At 39.5% G+C, this 14,586-nt stretch overlaps 1 pseudogene; it reads left to right on the top strand.

Moving 5' to 3' along the window:
• The first annotated feature begins 7,471 nt into the window (after nt 1-7,471).
• Nucleotides 7,472-8,249, top strand: LOC126949373 (protein CDV3 homolog; annotated as a pseudogene).
• Nucleotides 8,250-14,586: the final 6,337 nt, after the last annotated feature.

Here is a 14,586-nt window from a genome sequence, read left to right as displayed (position 1 = left end):
AAGAAGAGATAAAATAAATGACTTTAAAACTTCCCAGGAAGAGAAGCCCAAGAACAGATGATTTTGCTGGTGAACTCTACCAAACATTTAAAGAAGAATTAATAATGTTTCTGAAATGACATCATCAAGATTTTGGAATAGAAGATTCTCCGGCATGACTTTCCCCACAAAAACACAACTAGAAATGATTCAAAGACAGGAACACTACTCTGAATTCAGATGGACTCACGAGAGTAATGGAGAAATCTTCTGGGCTCACAGAATCAAGAGAAGCAATGATCCTTCAGAGAAACTGTACTTTCAGGCTGTGTTACTTCCTCCCTCAAGCTGGCATATGCCATTAACAGAATTTTGCTAGATCCAGTGTTCTGAGATGAGAGGAGAGAATTAAAGGTGGAGGTTTACCTTCCTACTAGGATGAGAATTTTCACAGGAATACCACACTAGTTGCATCCCATGGGAACCACTGGAAGGGATGGAAGGGCTGAACTACCTGAAGTATATTGGGGACACAGTGACTGGCATGTGGGTCTTGGCAGCTGCTCTGCACTTCAATCAGCAGGGACACCACGTGGAAGAGACGACAGGAAAGCTCAAATCCCTGGCCGAATTTTCCACAAAACCCAGGGGTTTGTTTGGAGTGTTCCTTTGGTCTGTAGAAAACTAAATAGTTAGGATTAAGTTCCAGTGCCCACTTGAGTGTTCCCCCGACCAGAAAACAATGGAAGGGCAGCAACTGAGTTTTAATGCAGCATTTATTTTCCAGTGCTCACTATAAGTCTTTCTGACACTGATGAAAAAAAAAAAATGGCAGGGCAGTGATGTAGCTCCAGAGCAGTGTTGAAGTTCCAATATTCACTGTAGGTGATGGGAAACAATGGCAAGGCAGATGGGGAAACAATGGCAAGACAATTAGTTAGCTCTAGTGTAGGGTTTTATCTCCAGAATTCATTGTAGGTGGCCCCCACTTCACCTCCGAATGACTATGACAACAGGCTAGCATTTAACTTGCAGCACTAAGTAGTAAAGTTTTTTTAAAACTGAAGGAATACATCGTGTACCCAGAAAATCTGAGACAGGTCTCAGTTAATGTGGAAAGTTTGTTTTACTAAGGTTGAGGACACACCTGTGACACAGCCTCAGGAAGCCCTGATGACATGTGTCAAAGGTGGTCAGGGCACAGCTTGGTTTTGTATATTTTAGGGAGGCATGAGACATTAATCAATATATGTAAAAAGTACATTGATTTGGTCTGGAAAGCTGGGACAACTTGAAGCAATTTTTTTTATATTTTTAGTAGAGACAGGGTTTCACCGTGTTAGCCAGGATGACCCAAAATGCCTATAAAACCTGAAAAATGTGGCTGTCTTCTCAAATGTAGTGGCATAAATGTAAAAACACAAGGATTGTGAAAACTTGAAAATATGGCACCACCAATAGAAATTAATAAAACTCCAGCAATACGCCCAGAAGAGTTGAGGACCCATACAATTTCTGACACAGTTCAGAGTAATTCTCTTTTAAAAATTCAGAGAAATGCAAGAAAATACAAATAAAAATCTAAAAATTTGGAGAACGACCCAGGAACAAAATGACAAATTTGATGAAGAAATTGAATTTTTTAAAAACAGAAATTGCATTAATAAACAATACAATTACCAAACTGAACAAAACTCATGAGAAAACTTTGACAGCAGGCATAATCAAACAGAGAAAAGCCAGCTTCAAAACAGAACAAATGAAATTAACCAACCAGAGGATCAAAAAGGAAAAAGAACTTAAAAGGATGAAAAAGATCTGTGAGAATTATGGGACACCATCAAGCAAACTAACTTCAGCACAATAGCGATTCCCAAAGGAACCAATAAGAGAGTAAAAGGCTTGGAAAGCATATTTTTTAAAAATTATATTGGATAATTTCTAAAAACGGGGGAAAAACAACAGCATCCAGATATAGGAAGCTCAGAGATCACCTATCAAATTCAACTCAAAGAGAGATTTCCTAAAGCATATCATAATTCAATTAGCAAAAATCAAAGACAAAAAAAGAATACTTGAAGCAGAGAAAGGAAGAAATACATCACATTCAAAAGAGCCTCGAGATGGCTTTCAGCTGGTTTCTCAGCAGAAACACTGCACGTTAGGATGTTACGTTCAAAATGCTGAAGAAAAAAAAAGCTGTCCACCAATAATACTGTATCTAGCAAAGTTTTCTTTCAAACAGAAGAGACAAAGACTTGTTCAAAAATAATTTTTTTCTTTTTTTTTTTTTGAGACATAGTATCGCTCTGTCGCCCAGGCTGGAGTGCAGTGGCGCGATCTCGGCTTACGGCAAGCTCTGCCTCCTGGGTTCACGCCATTCTCCTGCCTCTGCCTCCTGAGTAGCTGGAACTACAGGTGCCCACCACCACACCCAGCAATTTTTTTTATATTTTTAGTAGAGACAGGGTTTCACCGTGTTAGCCAGGATGGTCTCGATCTCCTGACCTCGTGGTCCGCCTGTCTCGGCCTCCCAAAGTACTGGGATTAGAGGCATGAGCCACTGCGCCCAGCCCAAAATTTTTTTAAAACTGAAGGAATACATCGTGTACCCAGAAAATCTGAGACAGGTCTCAGTTAATGTGGAAAGTTTGTTTTACTAAGGTTGAGGACACACCTGTGACACAGCCTCAGGAAGCCCTGATGACATGTGTCAAAGGTGGTCAGGGCACAGCTTGGTTTTGTATATTTTAGGGAGGCATGAGACATTAATCAATATATGTAAAAAGTACATTGATTTGGTCTGGAAAGCTGGGACAACTTGAAGCAAAGGCAGGAAGACTCCAAGTGGGAGGGAGCTTCCAGGTCAAAGATAGGTAAGACACAAACAGTTGCATTCTTTTGAGTTTCTTGTTAGCCTTTCCAAGGAGGCAATCAGACATGCATTTATCCCAGTGAATAGAGGGATAAATTTGAATAGAACGGAAGGCAGATTTGCCTTAAGCAGTTTCCAACTTGAGTTCTTCTCAGTGATTTTGGGCCCCAAGATATTTTCCTTTCACAACATCAACATCAAACCTGCATCATAAAAAATGCCAAAGGTAATTCTTCAACCCCCTCACACAAAAAGAATGCTAACATGTAACAACAAAGACAAAATCTAGAGATATTAAATTTACTGGTAAAAGAAAGAAAATATACAAATTAAGAATATTTTAATAATGTAAATAGGGTAAGTAAACCACTTACATCTTAAATATGAAGAGTAAAATACAAAACTATTGAAACAAAAATCATTACAAAAAATTGAATAAGAAGAGTTAGGCAAAATAAAAAGATATAGATGAAAACATCAAAAAGTCAAAGTGGGGAGGTGGTGTCAATGTATATAGTTTGTGTATTTTACTTTTTTTCTTTGCAATTAAAGTTGAGTTATGATCTGTTTAAGTTGTTAAAACAATGAGATGATAATGTAAACCTCATGATACCCACAAAGCAAAAATCTAAAACAGATACACGAAAAATAAATAGTGCAAAATCAAATCATACCACCAGAGAAAATTATTTAATCACAAAGGAAAATAGTAAGACAAAAAGAAAGGATCTGCAAAATAACCAAAAAACATGTAAAAAATGGCAGTAGTAAACAATCACCTATCAATAATAACCTTGAATGTAAATATATTAAATTTTCTCATTTAATGACATAGAGTGGTGGAATTGATTTCAAAAAAAAGAACTATATGCAGTCAACAAGAAACCCATTTCATCTATAAAGATATGCACAGACTAAAACAGGATAAATTTAAAAAGATATTTCATGCAAATAGAAATTTTATAAACAACAGGAGTAGCTCCACTTATATCAGATAAAATAGACTTCAATAAGGAATGGTAATTAGAACAAAGAGGCCATTATGGAATGAAAAAGGAAACAATGGTGTAAGAGGGCATAACAACTGTAAATAAATTTGCATCTAACACTGGAGCATCCAAATATATAAAACAAATACTCATAGACCTAAGGAGACAGACTGGCTACAATATAATAACATTAGGGGACTTCAACATCCCACTTTCAGCAATGAACAGATCACCTAAGCAGAAAATCAACAAATTTTGGAGTTAAACTGCACGCTAGACCAAATGAACATAACCGAAATTTATAGAGCATTTCATCCAACAGCTCCAGAATACACATTTTCTCATCAGCACATGGAATATTCTCCAAAACAGGCCATATGTTATGCTACAAAACAAGTCAACAATTTTTTTAAAAGACTAAATCATGTCTAGCATCTTTTCTGACCACAACAGAATAAACTAGAAATCAATAACAAAATGAATGTTGGAAACTGTACAAATTTATGAAAATTAAGCAACATGTTCTTGAACAGTAAATGGATCAATGAAGAAATTACACAGGGAATTTAAAAATACATTGAGACAAACAAAAAGGAAATTGCAATATACCAAACCTATGGGATACAGTAAAAACAGTTGTAAGAGGGAAATGTATAGCAATAAATGCCTACATCAAAAAGTAGAAAGACTTCCTATCCATACACCTCAAGGAACTAGAAAAGCAAAAACCAACCAAGCCTAAATTAGCATAAGGAAAGAAATAGTAAAAATAAGAGCAGGACTAGATGAAATTGAGACTTAAATAATGACACAAAATAAAAACCCAAAGATTTAGTTTTTTAAAAAGATAACAAAATGACAATTCTTGAGCTCAACATAAAAAGAGAGAAGAACCAACTAAATAAAATCAAAGACGAGAAAGGAGACATTAAAAATGAAATACGAATGATCATTAGAGGCTAATGCGCAGGACTATACCCCAACAAATAGGAAAACCTAGAACATAAATTTCTGGACACATAGAAACTACCAAAATTTAACCATGAAGAAACAGAAAATCTGAACAAATCATAAATGAGTAATAAGACTGAAATAGGGGTCTGGTGTGGTGGCTTATGCCTGTAATCCTGACACTTGGAAGGCCAAGGCAGGAAGATGGCTTGAGGCCAACAGTTTCAGACCAGCATGGGCAACATAGCAAAGCCCTGTCTCTACAAAAAATAAAAAATTAGCTGTGCATGGTGGCACATGCCTGTAATCCCAGCGACTCAGAAGGCTGAGGAAAGAAGACTTTATAATCCCAGGAGTTCAAGGCTGTAGTGAACTATGATTATGCCATGTACTCCAGCACGGGCAGCAGAGCAAGATCCTGTCAAAAAAATGAAAATAATAATAACAATAATAATAATGAAAGCCTGAAACAAGAATAAAAGGCCTCCAATCAAAGCAAATCCCAGGACCTGATGGCTTTACTGCTGGATGATACTAAAAACTTACAGAAGAGATAGTATCAATTCTACTCAAACTCTTCCAAAAATTGAAGAGGAGTTAATACTTCCAAACTCATTCTGCAAGACCAGCATGACTGTGATATCAAAAGCAGACAAGTAAACAACAACAATGACAACAAAAGAAAACTACAGGTCCTAAAGCCTGATGAACATAGGTGCAAAAAATTCTCAGCAAAATACTAGCAAATTGAATTCACCGATACATTAAAAAAAAATCATTCACCATGAACAAGTGGGATTCATCCCAGGGATGCAATGATAGTTGAATATGTACATACCAATACACATACATTGCATTAACAGAACTGATATGGTTTGGCTGTGTCCCCACCTGTATGAGTCCGTTTTCATAAAGACATACTGCCGGCTGGGAAATTTACAAAAGAAAGAGGTTTAATTGAACTTACAGTTCCATGTGGCTGGGGAAGCCTCACAATCATGGTGGAAGGCAAGGAGGAGCAAATCACATCTTACATAGACAGCAGCAGGCAAAGAGAGAGAACTTGTGCAGAGGAACTCCTCTCTTCTTTTGTTTTTTCCATATATTTACTTTTTATCAAATTTGTTAATGTTAGAGAGTTCTTGTACTGCCAAACCATGCCTGAGAATACAAACAAATGGTACAATGGACAGCCTCATCTACCTATCATACAGGATATTAAAACTCGATTCATGTACATTTTGATATTTTCACAATCTTTTAAAAAGTTGTGACAAGAGTTGGAGTTTAAATCTGCTGCAAGTCTTCAGATTTCGAGTACAGTATTGCCTTTACATAAGACCTCCACTTATTCATCTCTGTTCATTCTTCAGTAACATAACCCCCAACAAAATTTTGCTGGGAAAAAATGCATACTTTTCATGGAAAATACGCAGTTCAACAATGAAGAGACTATTTTGTAAGGTTTTAGTTCCCAAAAAAAGTGTTCAAGTTACCAAGAATTCCATTTCTGATTTAATCATTCAACCTCCCCTTGGTTGGCTCACCCAAACACACTAGAAGGCAGGCATCATGCCTGCCACTTCAAATATCAATATTATTTCCTAGATGTGGGTGGCAAGTCCCATCAGGACATACTGTAACCCTCCTTGGAGTCCAATTCCTGCACGACACTTTCATCAAGACTAAACTCCTATCTGAAAATGCTCCCACATCAAAATAGTTTTACTCACCCACTTGCTTCACTCTTGCCAGTAGCAAGTCTGCAACTCATGCATTTGGCAAAGGGACTTATTATAGAGAAACCCAGACTCTGCATCAAGTGGTCACATTACCACTTTCAGATATTTCTATTAAACGGAAGATACAAAACTAGGAAACTGCCAGACTATCTCATTAGGTGGAAACTCTTCTGTAATCCTGGGTAGCTTCCTCGAGTCCCTTTAAAGGACCCAAAACTACTGTTAATAGGTATTTTAAGCTGTAATCACTAAAACCAGAAGTACTACATCACCTGTCTTTCGCCCTGACTTTCCAATGAACATAAAGACACGCCAAAAGGTTGAAAACAAAGCCAAGCTTGCTGGGACAATCACTACATCTATAGAACAGCCAATACTTTGAAAATCTGGGCACAAGTATATAAGGAATTCTTAAACATCATCCACAATCCATGACACTTAAATGAGTTTTAGCTGAGGTTTTGCTCATGTTGCTCTGAATTTGTAAGGATAGATCAGTGAACCCCTTAGCCTCACCAGAAAGCATATTCTTCCCACTGCAGTTTACTATACAATTAGACCTAATTCGATGAGGCATTAGCAGCACCTGATGTAGAGCCTCCAGCATCCACTACCGTTTACATCAAAGGCTTTTTGGTTCCACCCTGAGGATTGGCAAACTCACGACATTTCACAATCCTAAGGCATACTTCAGGTTACTTACTTAACCAGGCAATATGCTCTGTCAAAGAACTTATTTAAGGTTAAAGCAAAAAGGCCTTAATGTAGAACAAAAATCGCTAGCCAGCACACAGAGGGAGCCGCCCGCCCCGCCGCGCACTCCGCGGAGACCCCGCGGGGCTGAGGCGTCGCGGCTGCCCGCAGCGTGAGCGCAGAGCCGGCCTCCACCCGAGCTAGGAGCCCCGCGGGCCGCGCCCGCCACCGGCTCCACCCATCCGGGTCCAGGAGGCCGAGGCCATGGCCGCGATAGACGAGCGGAGCCTGCACAACTTCTTTGCCAACTGGGACAAGGAGAAGAAGAAGGAGCGGAGCAACCAGGCGGTGAGTTCCGAGGGCGCCGCCGGCAGGGCGGCGGGAGCAGTGGAGCCGCCGGGGGTGTAGCGGACGGCGGGGAGCGAGCGGGAACCCGGCTGGGCCAAGGCAGCACAGCGACCGCGGGGGCTGTGGACCCAGGGGCCGCCACCAAGGCTGTGAAGAAGGACGAAGATGAATGGAAAGGATTGGAGCAAAAAGGTTGATTACAGCGGCCGCAGGGTTCAGGCAATGCAAATAAGTGAAAAGGAAGAAGATAATGAAGAGACAAGGTCCAGGTGATAACTGGAAAGAAGGTGGAGATGGTGGTGGTATAGAAAAATCTTCAGGTCCCTGGAATAAAACAGCTCCAGTACAAGCACCTCCTGCTCCAGTAATTGTTACAGAAACCCCAGAACTGGCAATGACTACTGTTGTGTGTAGGCCCCCTAGGGCCAGGTTAACCACAACAAGGAAAACACCACAAGGACCACCAAAATTTGCAGTGATACACAGTTCCCATCCCTGCAGTCAACAGCCAAGCATGTAGAAAGCCGGAAGGATAAAGAAATGGATTTGAAGTAATAAGACAAAAATAGAGGTAAGGATGAGGTTTCAAAAAACCAGGTCCTTAAACTTCAGCTAGAGGGCCACTATGCTGTGCCTGAAAATCAGAAAAGGAGCCACTCACAATACAATTAAGGAATGGCCTTTGCCAACCCTTCTGGGATAACTAGAGTACACCTAACCACCACGAACAGCCATTCAAAGTCTGATCTCTGCTGGATCTATATACAGAGATGCAGATCAGTCGATTTCACGACTGGCCCTATTTCACTGTGGAAGTTAAAATGTCATGGCTGCGTTATGCATATTGGATTTAGGAGAATTTTCATTGTTATATAAATATGTGAACTAGTTTCAACAGTGTTCCTTCATATTTACTCTGCAAATACCAAACCAAACCTGCAGCCAATGGTCATTTCAAAACCATTTTATGTGCAGATACTAGCCTTCGTAAGGGTTGACCACCTCAGATTTGCTGCACTCATTGTGGACTTCATGTGGATCACAACTTCTTGTTAAGAAGGTTACAATTATTAAGTGTCGATGTGAACCTTGAAACCAGCTCTTCTGGATTCTTATCAGAAGTCCTGCATAAAAAGTCAGCCATCTAGGTTCTGATCTGCTATAAAAGATGAAGATTTAAGTGACCTTAATTAACCCGTCCTGTGCCCTACCCTTAAGGAATACTCTGTAGTAGGCTGTGGCTATATTAGACTTCCTGGAACACACTGCTGAAAAGAACTGATGTGTTCAGATCACCTGTGGAGGACTATGATTTGTAATTTAAACTTTTATTTGTATTCTGAGGTAACCACAAAATAAATTCAACTATAAACTGGGGTCCACCAAGTGGGGGAAGGGGTGAGGGAGAGAGTAATCTTGTTTAGTTTGGGGTTTTTTTTTTTGTTAATTTTTTGTTTGAATAGTGCTTTTTTGTTTTGTTTCTGGAACTCCGCTTTTTAAAATCATCAGATCTTGTGAGACTCACCCACCATCATGAGAACAGCATGGGAAAGACTTGCCCCCATGATTCAATTACCTCCCACTGGGTCCCTCCCACAACATGTGGAAATTTAACATGAGATTTGGGTGGGGACACAGCCAAACCATATCACTACCAAAATCTCATCTTGAAATGTAACTCCCACAATTCCCATGGGTCATGGGAGGAACCTGGTGGGAGGTGATTGAATCTTGGGGGTAAGTCTTTCCTGTACTGTTCTCATGAGAGTAAGTCTCATGAGATCTGATGGTTTTTAAAACAGGAGTTTCCCTGCACAAGCTCTCTTCTTTTGTCTACCACCATGTAAGACGTGCTTTTCACATTCCGCCATGATTTTGAGGCCTCCCCAGCCACGTGGAACTGTGAGTCCATTAAATGTCTTTATTCTGTAAATTGCCAACTTGCAGGTATGTCTTTATCAGCAGCATAAAAATGGACTAATACAGTAAATTGGTACCCACTGAATGGGATGCTGCTGTAAATACCCAAAAATATGGAAGTGACTTTGGAATTGGGTAACAGGCAGGGGTTGCAACAGTGTGGAGACCTCGGAAGAAGACAGGAAGATGTCGGAAAGTTTGGAACTTCCTAGAGACTTATTGAATGGCTTTGCCCGAAATGGTGATAGCAATATGGAGCAACAAAGTCCAGTCTGAAGTGGTGTTCAGATGGAAATGAGAAATTTGTTGGGAACTGGAACAAAGGTGGCTCTTGTTATGTTTTAGCAAAGAGACTGGCAGCATTTTGCCCCTGCCCTAGACATTTGTGGAACTTTGAACCTGAGAGAGATGATTGAAGGTATCTGGCAGAAATTTCTAAGCAGCAGTATTCAAGAGGGGAGATGGGTGCTGTTAAAGGCTTTCAGTTTTATAAGGGAAGCAGAGCATAACAGTTCAGAGCATTTGCAGCCTGAGAATGTGACAGAAAAGAAAATCCCATTTTCTGAGGAGAAATTCAAGCCAGCTGCAGAAATTTGCATAACTAATGAGGAGTTGAATGTTAATCCCTGAAACAATGGGGAAAATGTCTCCAGGGCATGTCAGAGGTCTTCATGGCAGCCCCTCCCATCGCAGGCCTGGAGGCCTAGGGGAAAAAGGTGGCTGGGCCCAGGTCTCCATGCTCTGTGCAGCCTAGGAATTTGGGCCCTGTGTCCCAGCTGCTCCAGCCATGGCTGAAAGGGGTCAACATAGAGTTTGGGCTGTGACTTCAGAGCCATGGCAGCTTCCACATGGTGTTGAGCCTGCGTGTGCACAGACATCAAGAATTGAGGTTTGGGAACCTCCACCTAGATTTCAGAGGATGTATGGAAACACCTGGATGTCCAGCCAGAAGTTTACTGTGGGTTGGGGGGCTCTGGTGGAGAACCTCTGCTAGGGCAGTGCAGAAGGGAAATGTGGGATTGGAGCCTCTACACAGAGTCCCTACTGGGGCGCCACCTAGTGGAACTGTGAGAAGAGAGCCACTGTCCTCCAAACCCCAGAACTGCAGATCCACTGACAGCTTGCACCACGTGCCTGGAAAAGTCGCAACACTCAATGACAGCCCTTGAAAGCAGCCAGCTGAAAAGCCACAGGGCAGAGTGGCCCAAGACCATGGAAACCCACCTCTTGCATCAACGTGACCTAAATGTGAGACATGGAGTCAATGGAAATCATTTTGAAGCTTTAAGATTAGACTGCCCCACTGGATTTCAGACTTGCATGGGGCTTGTAGCCCGTTTGTTTTGGCCAATTTCTCTCATTTAGAATGGATGGTATTTACCCAATGCCTGTAGCCACATTGCATCTTGGAAGTAACTAATTTATTTTTGATTTTACAGGCTCATAGGTGGAAGGGACTTGCTTTGTCTGAGATGAGACTTTGGATTGTGGACTTTTGACTTAAGGCTGAAATGAGTTAAGACTTGGGGGACTGTTGGGAAGGCATGGTTGGTTTTGAAATTTGAGGACATGACATTTGGAAGCGGCCATGGGCAAAAAGATTGGTTTGGCTGTGTCACCATCCAAATCTCATTTTTAATTTTGACTCCCACAATTCCCATGTGTCCTGGGAAGAACCTGGTGAGAGGTGATTGAATCATGGGGGTGGGTCTTTCCTGTGCTGTTCTAGTGACAGTGAATAAGTCTTATGAAATCTGATGGTTTTAAAAACAGGGATTTCCCTGCAAAATATCTCTTCTCTTGTCTGTCATCATGTGAGACACACCTTTCACCTTCCGCCGTGATTGCAAAGCCTCCCCAGCCACATCGAACTGTAAGTCCGTTAAATCTCTTTCTTCTGTAAATTGCCCAGTCTCAGGTGTATTTTTATTAGCAGCATGAAAACGGACTAATACAAGAACCAAGAACAAAAACCATATGATCGGCCGGATGTGGTGGCTTATGCCTGTAATCCTAGCACTTTGGGAGGCCGAGGTGGGCAGATCATGAGTTCAGGAGTTCGAGACCAGCCTGCCCAACATGGTGAAACCCCGCCTCTACTGAAAATACAAAAATTAGCTGGGCATGGTGGCACGCACCTGTAATCCCAGCTACTCGGGAGGCTGAGGCAAGAGAGTTGCTTGAACCCAGGAGGCGGAAGTTGCCATGAGCCAAGATCGTGCCACTGCACTCTGGCGTGGGCAAGAATCTGTCTCAGAAACAAAACAAAACAAAACAACATTCTGTTGAGAGATGCTGAAAAAGCACTTGATAAAAGTCAACATTGCCTTATGAGAAAAAGCCTCAGCAAACTGGGCATAGAAGAAACATACCTCAACATCATAAAGACCACATAAGACAAACCCATAGCAAGCACTGGACTGAACAGGGAAAATTTGAAAGCTTTTCCTCTAATATCTGAAATAAGACAAGGATGCCCCACTTTCACCACTTTTATCCAACATAACACTGAAAGTCCTGGCCAGAGCAATTCAGTAAGAGAAAGAAATAAAAGGCATCCAAATTAGAAAGGAAGAAGTCAGATTAGCCTCAATTACAGATATCATGATCTTTTTCTAAGAAAAACCTAGACTAACAAAAAAAACTGTTAGAACTGATAAATGAATTCAGTACATTGTAAAATACAAATTTAACATATAAATATCAGTAGTATTTCCACACATGAACAGTGAATCATCTGAAAAAGAAGTCAAGATAAAAGTATTTTGTGACAAAACTGTAGTAACCAAGACAACATTATACTGGTAAAACCAAAACAAAACAAAAAAACAGATATACCAATGCCAGACATAAATCCACACATTTATAGCCAACCCAACTCATTTTGACAAAGGTACAAATAACATACATTGGGAAAAGGACTGTCTCTTCCATAAAGAAAACCTGGATGTCTATATGCAGAATCGATATCCTTATCCATTTTATATGGTGGGAGATAGGAGATACCCCTATTTCCCACCATATAATAAAATCAAATCAAAATTGATTACTGATTTAAATATAAGACCTGAAACTATGAAAGTCCTAGAAGAAAACACTGAGGAAATGCTTGACGACATTGGTCTGGGCAAATATACTTTGAATGATACCTCAAAAGCACAGACAATAAAAGCAAAACTAGAAAAACTGCATTACATCAAGCTAAAACGCTTCTGTAAAGCAAAAGAGATAATCAACAAAGGGAGGAAATGACCTGCAGAATGAGCGAAAATATTTCAAAGTATTCATCCAACAAAGAATCAATAACCAGAATACGTAAGAAAGTCAAACAACTCAGTAGCAAAAAAAGAAAAGAAAAAAAAATTCACAAATGAGCAAAAGCCTTGAATAGGTATTTCTCAAAAGAAGACGATAGCGTTTTCCACAAAGACATAATATAGTTGAACTCAAAATTCTTGATGATATATATAATTTCACCTTTAGAACTCAATAATGCTAGTTCTTTAGTACTATTTTAAAGAAAGTGATGAGCGGAGGAATTTTCTTTGTGATCTTTTTTTTTCCATTTGCAATAAATGTCACTTGCTTACAGAATTTAAAATACTATATTAGGAGCTTATAATAAAAAAGCAGTATGTTTCACTCTTTCCTGTCCCTTGTCTTTTATCAGACATTTTAAACTGTTTCTCTTCTTCGTTCTTCTATTGTTTATTTCCACATCTCTGAAACATATGCTTATAATGCTATTTTTTATCACGAACTTCTGATTTTTGGTGGTATATCTTCTTTCATTTAAACTATGCATTTCTTACCCTCTTCTCCCACCCATGTTTCATTTTTCATATTTTAAACTTAATCAGATTAATATTTTATTTCCTTTGATGCATAATTCTCTATGATATACTTAAATAATATAAGATTACTATTTGTAATTCCATCAACTAGAAAATATATCTTGATCCTTGACATTTTCTTTCACATTTTATCTCTGCCTTTTCAACCTTACATTCTCTTTTATCTATAAAGTTATTTTACTTTTTCAAGTATGACAAAATTTACATCCTATTTCAGTCACAATTAAGACTTCTATATTTGTGTATGTATGTGTGTGTGTGTGTGTGTATATGTGTGTGTGTGTGTGTATATATATATATAGAGAGAGAGAGAGAGAGAGAGAGAGAGAGAGAGAGAGGGAGAGAGATGGAGTCTCACTCTGTCACCTAGGCTGGAGTGCAGTGGTGCAATCTCGGCTCACTGCAACCTCCGTCTCCTGGGCTCAAGCAATTCTCCTGCCTCAGCCTCCCAAGCAGCTGGGATTACAGGCATGCGCCACTGCACCCACCTTATTTTTGTATTTGCAGTAGAGATGGGCTTCTGCCATGTTGGCCAGGTTAGTCTCAAACTCCTGACCTCAGGTGATCCGCCCACTCAAAGTGCTCCCAAAATGTAATCCGCCACCCAAAGTGCTGGGATTACAGGTTTGAGACACCATGTCTGGCTGTATATAGTACAATTTTTAAAGTGCAAAATTTTAAAAAATTGTATTTTCATGATATAAATGTAACCAATGTTAAATAAATTCTTCTCATGCAATGCAAACTCATTTTCTTATTTCATCATCATATAATTTTTTACATATATACATTTTTTATTTTTATATTACAGTTTTATTGAAATAAAACACATCATACAATGTATCCACTTATATTATGCAATTCAGTAGTTTTCCATATATACTCAGAGCTCTATAACCATTACCACAATCAATTTTAAAACATTTTCTTAAATTTTGTTTATATAAAATACCTGTACATATTTTGGGGGTACATGTGACATTTCGATGTATGTATACAGTGTATAATGATCAAACCAGTGTAATTGGGATATCTGTTGATTCAAACATTGATCTATTATTAGTGTTGGGAACGTTAAAATTCTTCTAGCTATTTTGAAATATACAATAAACTACTGTTAACTATAATTTTCCTACTGTACCATTGGAATACTAGAACTTACTCATTTTAACTATATTTTTGTACCCATTTGCCGACTTCTTTTCATCCCGTCTCCTCCCTTTCCTTCCCAGCCC

The sequence above is a fragment of the Macaca thibetana genome, chromosome 2 (assembly GCF_024542745.1).
Source record: "Macaca thibetana thibetana isolate TM-01 chromosome 2, ASM2454274v1, whole genome shotgun sequence".
NCBI classification, from domain to species: domain Eukaryota; kingdom Metazoa; phylum Chordata; class Mammalia; order Primates; family Cercopithecidae; genus Macaca; species Macaca thibetana.
Note: the sequence above shows the minus strand (reverse complement) of the source record. Positions and strands in the feature narration are given on the sequence as shown.